This window comes from Macaca fascicularis, chromosome 10, assembly GCF_037993035.2.
Source record: "Macaca fascicularis isolate 582-1 chromosome 10, T2T-MFA8v1.1".
Lineage (NCBI taxonomy): Eukaryota > Metazoa > Chordata > Mammalia > Primates > Cercopithecidae > Macaca > Macaca fascicularis.
This window is the reverse complement of record NC_088384.1, coordinates 39,720,001-39,729,335: the sequence shown is the minus strand read 5'-3', so window position 1 is coordinate 39,729,335 and position 9,335 is coordinate 39,720,001.

The following is a 9,335-nucleotide window of genomic DNA, read 5'->3' as shown; positions in this document are numbered from 1 at the left end:
GAGGGAGAGAGACAGACAGAGACAGACAGACAGGCAAAAAAGAGAGTAAGACAGAAGACAGACACAGTGAGTGAGAGACACAGGTAGAGAGAGAGAGAGAGAGAGAGAGAGACAGACAGAGAGACAGAGAGACAGAGAGAAAGAGAGGGACAGGCAGACAGATAAAGAGAGTGACAGAGAAAGACATAGACGGACAGTGAGAGACGGAGAGAAACAGACAGAGAGAGAGAGAGAGAGAGAGGTAGACAGACAGACAGGCAAAGAAAGAGAGTAAGACAGAAGACAGACACAGTGAGAGAGACAGGAAAGACAGAAACGGACAGAGAGAGACAGAGAGGAACAGACAGAAAGAGAGAGGGTCCTAGCCCAATAGCGATACAGTGCCATTTCTTTCATTTCCTCTTTCTTTCCTTCTTTCTTTCCTTCTTTCTTTCTTTCTTTCTTTCTTTCTTTCTTTCTTTCTTTCTTTCTTTCTTCTTTTTTTATTTTTTTATTTTTTTGAGACGGAGTCTTGCTCTGTCACCCAGGCTGGAGTGCAGTGGCGCGATCGCAGCTCCCTGCAACCTCCGCCTCCCGGGTTCACACCATTCTCCGGCCTCAACCTCCCGAGTAGCTGGGACTACAGGCGCCGGCCACTACACCCAGATAATTCGTTTGTTTTTTTAGTAGAGACGGGGTTTCACCATGTTAGCCAGGATGGTCTCGATCTCCTGACCTGGCGATCCGCCCGCCTCAGCCTCCCAAAGTACTAGGATGACAGACGTGAGCCACTGCGTTCAGTCTACAGTGCCGTATCTCAGAAATCACTCACAGGAACAGACACTTACAGGTCATGTGTAGAGTTTCTTTTTTTGTTTTGTTTTGTTTTGTTTCGTTTTGTTTTGTTTTGCACGAGGAGGTGGCGGGATGGAGTTTCGCTCTTGCGTCCCAGGATGGAGTGAAATGGCAGAGGGGACTCAGGGAGTCAACCTATGGCAGAGATGGCACGTCATTCAGAGCGTAACGTCCACAGCGAAAGGTGGTAGGGCCGGCACTTTTAAAGGCTGAAATCCCGGCGGCTCAGGCCTGTCGTCCTCGCACTTTGGGAGGCCCAGGAGAACGGATCACTTGAGGTCAGGAGTTCGAGACCAGTGCGGCCAACATGGAGAAACCCCGTCTCTACTCAAAATACAAAAATTAGCCGGATGTGGTGGTGTGCGCCTGTAATCCCAGCCACTGAAGAAGAATCACTGGAATCCGGGAGGCAGAGGTTGCAGTGAGCCGAGGGAGTGCCACTGCACCCCCGCCTGGGTGACAGACTGAGAGAGACTCAGTCCCTCCCTACCAAAAAAGAAAGAAAGAAAGAAAGAAAGAAAGAAAGAAAGAAAGAAAGAAGAAAAAAAAAAAAGAAAAAAGAAAAAAGAAAACAAAACACAGGGACCGCCACCGGGCGCAGTGGCTCACACATGTAATCCCAGCACTTTGGGAGGCCGAGGTGGGCGGATCACCTGAGGTCAGGAGTTCAAGAGCAGCCTGGCCCACATGGTGAAACTCCGTCTCTACTAACATAGAAACATCTTCGGAGCATGATGGTGGGTGCCTGTAATCCCAGCTGCTCAGGAGGCTGAGACGGGAGAATCGCTTGAACCTGGGAGACGGTGGTTGCAGTGAGCCGAATCGCACCACCGCACTCCAGGCTGGGTGGCTGAGTGAGACTCTGTCTTAAAACAACAACAACAACAGCAGCAAAAAAAATAGCAAACGCACAAAAAAAGAACAGGCCAAAATACTCCATTGTCACTGAACGTTCCGCCACCAGACCGGAAACCCCCTGACTCAGGTCAAGGAGGTGGTGTTTCCTTCTCTCTGTCTCTGTCTCTCTCTCTCTCTCTCTCTCTCTCTCTCTCTCTCTCTCTCTCTCCCCCCCCCCCCAACTTTTATGTCTTGTTCAAGCACACATGTGCAAGATTGTTACACAAGTAAACTTCTGACTTGGGGGTTCAGTGTGCAGATGATTTCATCACCCGGATAACTCAGCGCAGTACCCGACAGTTTTCGTGGTTTGGTTTTTTGTTTTGTTTTGTTTTGTTTTGTTTTTCCCTGAAGATGTCTCTCCTTCCACACCTCCTCCCTCAAGTAGGCTCCCGCCTCTCTCGTCCCCCTCGTTCTGCCCACGAGTTCTCATTATTTAGTTCCCAGTTATAGATGAGAACACGCGGTCTTTAGCTGATCGTTGCTTTCATCTTCGGCGGTGGCGGTGAAAGAGGCATGACACGAAATCGACCCTTAGGACGCTCCCCTCCGTCCACACCCCACACCCCCTCCCCACACACACCCTCATTCCTGCCCCCCCTCCTCAAACCCAAGACAGGAAGAAAGGCAGATATTAAAGTCAGAGGTCAGCCTCCAAGACGGTGGAGGCAAGGGATCTGAAAGGGTGAGCAAGCGATAGGGGTCGGGGGATGTCGTGGCCGAGCTAGCAAAAATAGGGGACCGACTTTCCAGCCCCAGCACACCCCCAATCCTCAACCGCAGCTAGCCTCTGGGTGGGGTTGCGCCTGTAAAAGCTTCTGAATGGAGAGAAGCCCAAGGCTATGGAAGGCATCAGCTCCCAGTCCGGGAAGGGAACAGGGCTTTGTGCATTCGAATGGGGCTTTAGAAGGCGGTGCTGCGGTTTCCAAAGCGACACGCCTCGCCTCGCCTCGCCTCGCCTCGCCCCGCCCCGCCTCGCCCAGAGCGAAACTCCGTCTCAAAAAAATAATAATAATTTTAAGATAATAATAATAATAAAAAATAAATAAATAAATAAATAAATAAATAAGAAATAAATAGTTAGTACAGCGGTCGTGGTCGTGAATCATTCCCCGGAGTCCAGGCGCAGTGGCTCACGCCCGTCACGCGAGCACTTTGGGACGCCGGGGCAGAAGGCTTGCAACAACATGATGAGACCCTGTCTGTGCAAAAACATTTGAAAAGGAAGGCCGGGCGCGGCGGCTGACGCCTGCCGTCCCAGCACTTTGGGAGGCCGGGGAGGGAGAATCACCTGAGGTCGGGAGTTGGAGACCAGCCTGACCAACATGGTAGAAGCCCCGTCTCTAGTAAAAATACAAAATCAACCAGACGTGGTGGTGCATACCTGCAACCCGAGCTACTACTCGGGAGGCAGACTCAGGAGAATCTCTTGAACCCGGGAGGCAGAAGTTGCGGTGAGCCGAGATCCGCGCCATTGCACTCCAGTCTGGGCAACAAGAGCGAAACTCTGTCTCGGGAAAAAGAAAAATAAAACAATAAAAATTGAAAATCATCTGGGCACAGTGGCGCGTGCCCCATGGTCCCAGGCACTACACTCTGGAGGCTGAGGTGGAAGGATCGCTTGAGTCCAGGAGCGTCCACACTGCAGTGAGTTTGGTTTTGATGGCACCACTGCCAGGGTGACAGAGTGAGACGCCGTCTGTAAATCAGTCAAGCAATCAATCAGATCACTGCAAGGAGCTCTCTATGTCTTACTTTCAATAGGTGTCTCTTTAGGCCAAGCAGGCATGGTGCCTCACGCCAGTAATCCCAGCACTTTGGGAGGCCGAGGTGGGATGAAAGAAGGAAGGAAGGAAGGAAGGAAGGAAGGAAGGAAGGAAGGAAGGAAGGAAGGAAGGACAGACAGAACAAAAAGTTTTACAACCCTTTTTTTCATAGTGTCAGGAATTTACAGATAACACAAGTAGTTTAGGTCAGGGGCCGATGTTATTAGTATTACTTTTTTTTTTTTTTTTTTTAACTCCTACGGCCTGGTGGTGGTGCCAAGGTTGTCTGGCTATTTATCTGACTTTTGTTTGTTTCTAACGTTTTGCTTTCTCTCTTTCCTCCTGTCTTGTGAACTAGGCAAGGTGGGGGGAGGAGGGCAGCAGGAGCAGTAGAGGTCTCCTTCCTCATCCCCCACTTTGAGAATTTTCACTAATTAGTGGGCGGGTTCCCTTTCATTTTTACTTTTTGGGTCTTTTTTTTTTTTTTTTTTTTTTTTTTAAGACGGAGTCTTGCTCTGTCACCCAGGCTGGAGTGCAGTGGCCGGATCTCAGCTCACTGCAGCCTCCGCCTCCCGGGTTCACGCCATTCTCCTGCCTCAGCCTCCTGAGTAGCTGGGACTACAGGCGCCCGCCACCTCACCCGGCTAGTTTTTTTGTATTTTTTAGTAGAGACGGGGTTTCACCGTGTTAGCCAGGATGGTCTCGATCTCCTGACCTCGTGATCCGCCCGTCTCGGCCTCCCAAAGTGCTGGGATGACAGGCTTGAGCCACCGCGCCCGGCCAGCAAGTTTCTATTACAAGTAATACACTTACAGTGAGGGTTTTACATTTTCTACAGCTGGAAACTCTTTTCTAAATGAAGACCTAGGATCAAACCTGTGTTAAACCTGAACAGGCACATGTACTAACTTTGTCATGTCTTAAGCAGGTTAGTTTTTAACTGGGCCTTAAAACCTTTTTTTAGCAAGTAAAACAGTATTTTTTAATCAGAGAAGTTTTTACGAGCCCGACGCTTGAACTTGCGGCGTCTGTTTGGGGAAAGAGTTGGTTAAAGTCAAGTTATCTTGAGGCATTAACCCTTCTGCTTCTCCAGGCCATTGGTCTCTTACGTGAGCCCTTCTATCAACATAACATGAAGAAACATCTAGGCTGCCAGCAATGTTTTCAGCCTACTGAGGAAATAGGTTTTTTTCTGTTTTTTTATTTTTATTTTTTAAATTTTTGGCTAAAGGAGGAGGTTCTGGTAACTTCTGGTTTATATGTTTAAAGAATGACTGAAAGACCTTGCGATCGTTGCTGGGCTGGACGGGTCTGGGTTTCCTAAGCAGTACGTGTACAGTGGGGACACCTTACATAGGTGTTTCTTCTAGCATGGTTATGGGTGGGGGGGGGGGGGGGTGGTAACAACAACAAAGCAATGTATAGCATATTCATATCCAGCAAGGACGAAAGAGGTCCTTACCTGGGAAAAAGGTTGAATACAGCGACAGAACAATAGGAAAACAGTTAGTATTCTAGGAAAACTATCTGTCTTAAGATTTTTAACTACATTGACTTGCTTGATGAGTCCTCAAGCTTCGGCCGTGCATAGACTAGTCAGCTGCCGGTGTGTGACTAGAGCAGGGCTTGTGGTCCTCAGCAGCAGCTTGGTCTCGTCTCAGGATCAGCCGGGCTGGATGATCTGCGTCCTGTTAGCCGGTCCACTTGTCCTGAGCTGTCGGTGTTAGCTGACTGTGGTGGATCCAAGACGCAACACCTGCAACTTTAACAGCAGTGGGAGTGGACAAGGTTACAGTATAGGGCTCATCCTATATGGGTTGTAGAAAAATTAGGTTTTACTTTAAACAGAGTCCCTAGATTTAAATGGGTGTCAGGCTCGTAGGCATTATTTTTCTTCATTTAATTATGAACACTTCGTATGGCTATTTTGAAAGGCTGCATTTGCCTTTTAAAGGTTAATTTCTTTAGTTTCCGGAGGTCACCTTTTATTTGACCTACGATTTGCGGGTGGCCAACTGAACACAATCTTACAGGGCAGATACCTAGTTTGTTTGGTAGGGGTGCACCTGACTCGGAGGAGGACCGTAGGCAAAAACCTGATTTTATCTTAAGTGAATTTCCTGGCATATATCTATATATCTATATCTATATCTATATCTATATCTATATCTGTGTGTGTGTGTGTGTATGTGTGTGTGTGTGTGTGTGTATATATATATACATCTATCTATCTATCTATCTATCTATCTATCTATCTATCTATCTGTCTATCTATCTATATCTATATATGGCAACCCTTTTTTTTTCGTTTTGTTTTTTGGTCGCCAGTAGCTGCTCGCTCGAGTGTCCAGTTCATGCGTTCCACCTTTTGTTGAACTTTGTGGCCGATAGGCTGCGTGTAACCTCTGTTGTATTGTTAACAGTCTTGTTAAATCTTGCACTATTCCAGCTACAGCTACAAATGCTGGCCTATTGTCTGACTTTAAAATCAGAGGTAGTCTTAAACCTGGGGATAATGTCTTTTAACAGTACTTTAGTCACTTCTTGTACTTTTTCTGTCCTGGTGGGGAAAACTGTAACTTACCCTGAAAAGGTGCAAACAAGCACTAGCCTCCAGCAGGGGGCAGTCCTGTAAAGTCTATAAGCAAGTTTTCACAAGGTATGGCTCTTTTTCCTGTTTCAGTTTCTTAGAGGAGGAGTTCCCCCCTCCCCCCATCCCCACCCCCACTCCGCCCCTTTGTCACTGTATCTAGTGGCTGAGCCTTCAGTGAGAAATTGGAATCCAGATACGGCAGAGTCTTGCTGTTTGTAACTTCTAATGTGACCATGGGCTCCTGGGAGCCTAATGAGAAGGTGCCTAGTCTGCCCTAGTCTTTACATTCTTCAGCTCCTGTCAGCCTGATCAGATGAGTGTCTGGTTCCTCCAAGGTGCAGCAGCCCTTGGCCGATGGCCTCTTTGTCTTGCGGCCTTGGCCATTTCCTGTATTGCCTTCTGAACATTTACCCTTCTAGAGTCTTTTTTTTTTTTTTTTTCCATCTCGCACATTAATCTCTCTCTAGCCTTGTCCGGCTCTGGAATCCTTGCCTAACTTGACTTCGGTCATGTCTACATCCACGTCCGCGGCCTCTCACAATGCTGCTTTCCGCCCCCCCCCCCCCCCCCCCGCGTTCTCACGCTCCTACGGCCAGCTGGTGGGGCCCGAGAAACGGCACGGGCCCTGCCCCCGCCCACGCACTGCTGTCTGTCTCTCCTGTTTTCTTTTGATTCTCTATCTTTACACTTGCTTTTAGTCTTTCTTTTTCTTTTGCTCTTTTCCCTGTTTTCTAGAGTTTAACAGGCTCTTTTCTTTATACACTTGGAGGGTGAAACAGGCATACCGAGAGTCAGTGTAAATGTTTACAGTCTTACCCTCACCGAGTTCTAAGGCCCGGATTAAAGCAATGAGCCCAGCTTAACGACAGCGTCCAGGGTTACCACCGCATATTCTGCACATCTCTCCCCTCGTGGGTTGGTGAAGCTGTTCCCGTCCACGCATAGCTCCTAGTGTACTGATGCCCAAGGCTGGTCCCGGAGGTCAGATCTGCTAGAGTACACTGGAGTCCAACACCTCTACACAGTCATGCTCGACAGGGCTCTAGCTGTCGGGAGCAAGGCGGTGGGTTCAGGGTGTTCCCAGTTTAGTAGCTCAATGGTTGAAAAGGGCTGATAGATGAAAGTCTGTTGCCCACCCCCCTCCCCCCGGGATGTGGGCCTGGTCATTATAATAGACAGGTCCTCGTATCTCCCTGAGAGGCATTTACAGAGCTCGAGTAAGACCAGATCTGAGATGGCCCACTTGACTATCTCGACTTCTTTCCTTGGCCTCTGGAGGCTCCGATCCTTCCCTTCGAGGTGAGACCTGGGGCGTGTCAGCTCCTGAATCTCATTTCTGAGGGGGTTGTTGGCCTCGGTGAAGCGGGGTAGGCTGGGAAACATGGAGAAAGAATCTGTGTTATCTCTCGCGGCTCCCGTAAAAACTGGCTTCTCTTGCCGTTTCCTGGGACTCCCTTTTTAAAAAAACTGTGTGTCTGCCGGCGAAGCCGCTCTTACTTTTACTTTTGGCTATTTTGCACAAAGTTGTTAAACAGGGCTAAATTAACGCTGGCTTTGTCTATAATCTATTTCGCCATGAGTCCCTATAAAGGAATTTGATCTAGGTACACAGGCTGTCCTCCGACCCCGTCACCACCTGAACTACACGGCCAATTGTGCTCTGCCTATAGTTCCTTCCGTGGGCCATCCAACAGCAGAAGAGGGCAATTCTAATTCACCCAGAGTTCGTGACCTCTAGGGGGTTAACTGAACTCTATAATCTCCTGCAAAACCTTTTGTAAGGTTCTGTAACATGCATTTTAGTAGGGTAAGTTGTGACGACTTGATGACTTTCCTTTTATTTTTCTTTTTGAAACGTTTTTAAGAGGGCTCCTAGCGGAGTGGGCTTACTTTGTGTCTGACCTATGTTTCTCTCGAGACGAAACAACATTCACCCTACGAGAAGGAAAGGGTAAAAGGTCACTCAGTCACCTAATTCACACTAAATCAAAATGAAAGCTAAAACCAAAGTGTTGTTAAGGGCACACCTGTTCGTCAAGCAATTTAAGCCAAACCAAAATCAGGAGCAAGACCAAAGTGGCAATCAAGGCAGGCCTGTTTATCAAGCAATTCAAGTCAAGTCAAAATCGAAACCGAAACCAAAGTATCAACCAATGAATTCAAGTCAAGTCAGAAACCAAAACCAAAGTGCCGGTAGAGGCACGCCGTGGGTGATCAGGCCACGCTTCCACTCAAACGGAGTGGGGGAAGTTCCAAAGAGCAGTCTCAGCAAGTTTCAGATGTCCGGACTGAAAGTGCCAGTTCCTTCCCAGTGTCCAGCCACTGTGCCGATCCTCCACGGGGGCGTGCTGTGCACTGCTCTTTGGAGGCGAGGCATCGCACCGGGGCAGACGCCTACCCGGCAGCACTCTGAGGATCCGCATCGCTCAAGCTGGCCAGAGTCCCCCGCAGGGATGCTCTACAGGGCAGGCATAAGCCGCCTGAGGGGCTGCCTCGACCCTCCGTGCATCACCAGCTCGCTTCCCGGTGAGGGAACCCAGAAATGTAGCAGGACAAGCCGCAGACAAAACTCCTGAGACACCGGATTAAAGAAGGAAGAGGTTTTTCATTCGGCCGGGAGCGTCGGCAGACTCGCATCTTAGGAGCCGAGCTCCCCGAAAAAGACTTTTTTAAAGGCTTACAACCTCAAGGGTTGCACGTGAAAGGGTCGTGACAAATCGAGCAAGCGTGGGAAACGTGACTGGGGGCTACCTGCATCAGCTAACAGAACAAAAAGTTTTACAAGGAATTCACAGATAACAGAAGTAGTTCAGGTCGGGGGTCGATGTTATTATTATTACTTCCTCTTTTTCTTTTTTTTTCCTTTTTTTTTTCTTTCTTTCTTTCTTTCTTTCTTTTTTTTTTTTTTTTAAATCTCCTAGGGCCGTGTGGTGGCACCAAGGGTGTCTGGCCATTTATCTTGCTTTCGTTCCTTTCTAACTTTCTGCTTTCTGTCTTTCCTCTTGTCTTGTGAACTAGGCGAGGTGCGGGGAGGAGGGCAGCAGGAGTAGTAGTGGTCTCCTTCCTTATTATTATTATTTTGAGACAGAGTCTCGCTCTGTCACCCAGGCTGGATCGCCACGGCACGATCTCGGCTCACTGCAACCTCGGCCTCCCCGGTTCAGGCAAGTCGCCTCCTTCGGTGTCCCGAGTAGTCGGGATTCCAAGCCCGTGCCATCAGGAGGCCTGGCTAATTGTTACACTTT